This window comes from Takifugu flavidus, chromosome 21, assembly GCF_003711565.1.
Source record: "Takifugu flavidus isolate HTHZ2018 chromosome 21, ASM371156v2, whole genome shotgun sequence".
Classification (NCBI taxonomy): Eukaryota; Metazoa; Chordata; class Actinopteri; order Tetraodontiformes; family Tetraodontidae; genus Takifugu; species Takifugu flavidus.
This window is the reverse complement of record NC_079540.1, coordinates 6,635,191-6,641,190: the sequence shown is the minus strand read 5'-3', so window position 1 is coordinate 6,641,190 and position 6,000 is coordinate 6,635,191. Positions and strand designations below refer to the sequence as shown.

At 46.1% G+C, this 6,000-nt stretch overlaps 1 long non-coding RNA gene across 1 annotated transcript; it reads right to left on the bottom strand.

Moving 5' to 3' along the window:
- Positions 1 to 67: 67 nt before the first annotated feature.
- LOC130518190 (uncharacterized) lies at positions 68 to 5,853 on the bottom strand. The gene is made up of 3 exons (XR_008947954.1): positions 5,750 to 5,853; positions 1,933 to 3,614; positions 68 to 778 (listed from the first exon to the last, which is right to left on the bottom strand). It is a non-coding gene; the product is annotated as an uncharacterized LOC130518190 (long non-coding RNA).
- Positions 5,854 to 6,000: the final 147 nt, after the last annotated feature.

The window sequence follows — 6,000 nt, the reverse complement described above, 5'->3', positions numbered from 1 at the left end:
GACTGGATTTAACTCCCTCTTTTCCCTCTTTTGCCTCCCCCAAATATCCAGATCAACAACCACCAGAAATTTCTGGGCACGAGCACTGTGCACACACCACCTTCTGGCTCTATGCGCCATCGGAGCAGCTTCCACGCGTGCACGAAACAACTGAAGGAAGCTCCTTGCACCAGCGCCACATGAAAAAGATGCTTCCTAATTGATCCAGGTGATCAGATTTGCCAAACAAAGGCGCCATCTGTTATCCATGCAGCATAGAGCAGCTCTCTGGCTGCCAAAAGGATTTTTGCATAATTCTAATAACAGTTTTAAAGCTTTCTGGCGCCCTCATTAGCAGGAAGAAGCCCTGTGCTGCGGAGGTGAGGTGGAGCCCCACAGCTTCATCACGTTCACTGACAGAAGAGTTCGGAAACGCCGCAAGATCACAGGCAGAGTGACAAAATTATCACCTTTCTTCCGAAACAAGTAAGTGTGTAGAAAATCTACCTCTTACTGTCAGTGGAGCCACAAAAATATTCATGAAGCATGTTGCAAATTCAATTAGTGAAGTCAGCAGGTGTAAAAACGTTTCATCAGCTGGTTGAGATGATATTAGATAGGCGCGGAGTCGACATAAATCACCAGGTCAGCCGTCTTCTTCGGGCCGTGCACATTACAAATTAATACGATGAGATGATTAACTGGATGTCTGCAGTGATCCGGACACAAGAGGTCGCTTCTCTTTCAAACTGATTTGGTTTGTGCCACCAAATCACTGGAGCAGCAGAGGTGCATCAGCCTGGAACCAAAGTAAGTGCAGTAAAAAATGAAGAAAAAAAACATTTGGAGAGAGTGACAGATCTTTCCCCACTCTGTATTTTTCTGCTCTGATCCCATCCTGTTTATTAAATCTCTTCAACATAATAGAAGCTGACGCTACAGTGGCACTACTACAGACTGACCAGTAGGGGGCGATTGACAAAGTACCTGTCTAACGACCTACTGAGGTGGTGAAAACACAAACCGCATCTTTCCTGGTCAGACTGGCTGGTGCATAAGAGACATGGTGGACAATCACTCAAACTCTCACTGCATCCATAGGTCAGAACCAGGGAAGGCCCTCACATGATAGCTTAATACACTTGTTGCCCCGTTATGCCGTTGTTCACACGCCATCACACACGGGGCAGCTCTTTTTAACGGTTTAACACCGACTCTCAGAAATTACACAGCCTGGTGGCAGAATGGGACTCTGGAGAGATTGTGGATAAAAGGAAGGCGTAAAGAGGGTTTCTGTGTGATGTCACCATGTTAAGAGAGTTTTTTTTCTCACTGATACATCAGCATGTGAAAATCTCATCCCTGATTCACTTTTCACAAGCTAAGAGATCAAACAGCCCTGCATCAGGCCTCCCTGTTGGCCTCCCACAGTCCTGCTCAGAGGAGAGCCGCCAGATAAAACCTCTGTTCGTTAAAGCAGAATCATTGATTACTTGTTGTCAATGAAAACCCGTGTGTTTCTTTACATTTTACTGCTCTCATCAATAAATTTTCCAAGCAAAGAGGCAGACATCTTAATAGCAGGGGCAGTCCTGCTCTTATTGATGACATTGATGCATTGTGGGCACACAGACCCCTCCTTAATCCTTCTAATTGCAACATATTTAGGTCCAGAGATGTTTTCTGCAGGAGGGAGTTTTGCAGGTGATTATTAAAAGCTCTAGATTGTCCTTACAGTCGTGGCCACTAGTGGGCGCTTGATTTTTCCCGATAACTAGCTGATAATAAACTCCCTCTACCAAAAAAGTGACTGTAAACTGAAAAAGACTTCCTGATTAATCCACATTTGCCATTTTTCACTTGAGGCTTCCTTCTGCCCCCTGACCTTTGACCTCTCTTATCAACTTTTTGACCTTCCCTGTTTTTTTATGGAATAAAACAATTTTCTCAAACCTTTCCAGGTCTGTATTTAATTCTGTTCTTTCCTCGTCCGTCAGTCCTCCTGAGTCACTCGGGCTGTATTTTCCTTGTCACGGCACCTTACGATAAATATGTCTTGAAGAGTTAAGCCAAAGGAAGAGCCGTGATTTCAGCAGCAGACGACGTCACATCGGAGCAGATAAATGCAGCCGCTGTCACGCTGAATAGAGAGAAGTTGTGGAGGAAGAGCAGCTGCTGCTGGAGGGAAGTAACACACAAGAAAGATGAAATGTCACGGTTAAACTGGGAGTTGTTCACTTGAAACACATTGGTGCTACCAGATTAAATGAAACCACAGAAGCATTGTAAGAACGTAGAACGTAAAAGAAAGAAAAGAACGTAACTGTAACTGTTACAATTATCGACTCAAAAACTGTCCGATTTCTCAGACCAAACTCAACAAACCGGTAGATTTTTGTCAACTCCAGGACTTGAGGATTTGACCTGGAGACAGAAGATGAAGCTGAGTGATGGAAGGCCTCCTGCATTTGGAGCTGCAGCAGAAAGCATCTCTGAGCAAACTAGGCCAAGAAAATACTGGTGAAAATCAAGCCTTTTTTATAAAGAAATAAAAACAAAGAAAAGGGATGGAAGGAAATCAAGATCTCAACCCAACAAACATGACAAGATGACAGGGAAACAACCGTCTGTGGCTAATCTGCTAAAAACACACGCTGTTAGGAAAAATGCAAGATCCTTTCATTAATGATCCAGTTTATTAATTCATTTTACGCAGCAGATTAGTCTGAAATGGGTTGAGTTTCCTTCTCCAGACTGAACCTGTCACATTTGCTGCTGGTGCCTAAAATGTTTTATGTGAATTTCAGACGTAAAAGTCATATGTTTTTGTTCTACTGGATGTTCTGGGCTGTTGTTGGTTGAGGTGAAGAGGATGCAGGAAAATGAAACAAATCAGTGACGAGTGAAGGCTGAACGGCTGTTTTTTTCCATCCAGGACTGAGTCACAACTGAGCCGCCCCCCCCCCCCCCCCTCCCCCGGCCTCACCTGAAGGTAGCAGCTCGCTCCCTGCTGTTAAATGATGCGGGAGAAAGATCAAACCTTCGTACGTCTGACTTGAATCACCTGATAGGGCTGAGGCAATTGCACAAATTTTAATGAGCTGCATTTATTTTCATGCCGGGAACGTATGAATTTCATGCATAAGTTCATTACTTTTAACAGCTCTTGGCAGCTGCTTTTGCAACGTTCCGGTTGTTTATAATGATCGTAATGATCCAGATGAACCCGGGTGTCAGCGTACGGGCTGATGGGGGCTGAGCTGAGGGCAGCCATGTTTAATAACTGTGCAGGTAATCAGGACTCCAGGTGCTCCGGCTGATTAAAACACCGTCTACCAGACAGGACAAACTAATCAGCTGCTCCTGCGTGCACCTGAAATCAACCCTGCCCACTTTCAGCCCAGATCTGGATGCAGATTAGGATGAATCTCTTCATTGTCCGATTCACCGTGAGGGCTGTGGGACCGGCGCCGCGCCACTTTTCCGCCTGTTACCTGTGTTGCCCCTGGATACGGGAGTGATCTCCCCTCTGGTCCTTCAGTCACGCTCTGTCTTGTATTCCGGGCATGTCGGGTGCACATACGTGCGCTGCGGACGGTCTCTCTCCGCCTCACACTCACACAAGTAATAGCTGTCTGCAGAAAACCAGAACAGATGATCAGGAAATACAAAAATTATATTCTTGCTGGACAAACTAAATATTTACCACCTTGCTCATTACAGTGACCCCAAATCTAGTTGTCATTTTCCTTAAATATTAAACCTTTTTCCTGCCCAGTTCCTGCAGAAACATCTGTGTGGAGCAGATTTGGGAGTTGAAGATTGTTGGGAGAGTCTGAATCTCTCCTCTGCACACAGAAGAGGAGGGACGAGAGCAAGCACGGGGGGGGGATGCTGGGGAGGATGGAGCGATGACGCCATCAATTAAGGTGACCTGAAGCGCTAATGGCAGGTTAGGTCAGTGAGTTTGGGGTCACCCCCACCCAGATCATCCAGGCTGGATCTCTCCATCAGCTCCAAGAAGCTCCAGGAGGTGAAATATGTCCATCTATTAGCAAACAGCGGGAACACAACACTGTTTCCTTCTGAAAGCTCATTATTGTAGTTCAACCCACAAAATAGTGATTTAGTTTAGAGGCCAACTGGATGAGACAGACAGTTGCGCATCAAAGTGAGGAGACTGGGTGTGCCAGAGTGTGTGTGCAGCATTAATTATAGGTGCACAGCACAAGAGGGAGTGCTGCCTGTGTCGCGTTTGTGAGGATGTGCTCAGAAAAATGAAGGCTGAACACGGAGGGACCACATTTTCAATCATGCCGGCGACGTTAGAATTTAAAAGGTGCTTTTATCATCAAACACGTAATAGGTGCAATCATAATAACAGCATGCTTATTAGGAGCCAGTCGCTGTTTATGAAGCCCTGCGGGGCTGCAGCATAAAGGCACATTTGAAAAGTCGTGCGTGTTTCAGGATCATTTAATCGCTCTGGTAGTAATTGTGGGGTCACTATGATAAAAGAACTACATTAAAGCGTCGTTACAAACACCAGCCAATCACAGCCAAGCCATTTGAAAGCAAACAGCACATTTTTTTCATCCCCTAATATTAAACCATCCAGCCTCTAAGAGGACTGGATAAACTGGTCTATGCATTGATGCATCCTCATTGTTATGGCAGCATCAAGCCACCAGGGGTCACTGTTCCTGCTGAGGCAGAAGCTCAATCTTTGTGAGTGGAAATAAAAAGCCCAAAATCATTTTTCATGTATCATTTCATCTACTGACTCTTTGAGTCTCTGTCCAGCTTTAGCTGCCACCTTGCTTGTATACTTTGATTAAAATGTATCCTGGTTCAGTAAGGGGATCCTGAAGGAATTACGGTTGGGAATTACCAAGCTGGGTGCTGTTCAGCCTCAGGGGAGGTGAAGAGTATGGAAATAAATAGAAGGTCATAGGCTTTAACCTGGAATATCATCCATCTTGATATTTGCTCAGGAGGACTGATTCCAGGTTCAGGTCAGATGGTGTCCTTCAGAGACCTGAACATGAACTCAGCCCACACCTCAGTGCATCAAGACCCTGAGACTTGAACCATAAATCAGCCGAGCACATGCAGCACGTTGACACGTGTGTGTGTGTGTGTTGTGTGTGTGTGAGATGCCTCCACGCACAACCCCGCCCCCAGGCAGCAGTGACTGATGGGGGTAATGTCAGTGGGGGCAGCAGATCCCTAATAAACGAGACTTTAACAGAGGGCTCAGGACATGTTTGAAACACGTTTCACAGCTGGTCACAGCTGGAATTTTTACTACCCAGGGTTCAGGCACAGCTGGAATTTGTGATAACTGAAATTCCAAAAGGAAAGTGAAAGTAAATAATGTTAAATTTGCAGTTTAACTGAGGTGACTCTGGGTTTTTTTGGACTTCCATTTCGGTCTCCTTGCTGAACCACCTCAGCGTGCCATCTTCTCCTGACAGCTGTGCTCAACGCTGGAGGACAAACAGACGCTGCACAGTTGAAGCTAATCGGTCCAGAACTCTTCTTGGTCTCCTCCTCTCTGTTCCTGTACAACAATATTGTCACTGAAAACAGACCACGTACTCATTTCAGGCAGGAACCGCGAGGGTTCCTGGATCTTTAGACCACAGCTGGTTCGTGTGTGGGTTGGCTGGCTGAGCCACTGTACTAATTCTACAGTTTCACATAAAGTGTCTCATAACCCCAGTGCTTCTGAGAACAGACCCCCCCGCGAAGATAAACATTTCATTACCTTTTATAGGAAGAGACGGCGAGCGCCGCAGTTTAATGGGTTCCAGTCAACGTGAGTGCAGATGGACGTCCCAGGGGAGACGTATTCAGGAAGTGTTGTCTTAGCGATGCGCTGGGTGGGAGGAGCTAACCAGGACACGTCTGAACTTCTGACCCAGCTGTCTAAACGCTGCAGCTGGAGTCAGAAGGTGATTCCTGCTTTTCCGTGGGTGGCGATGGAGGCGAGCGGATGACAGATGAAGCCTGGGATTC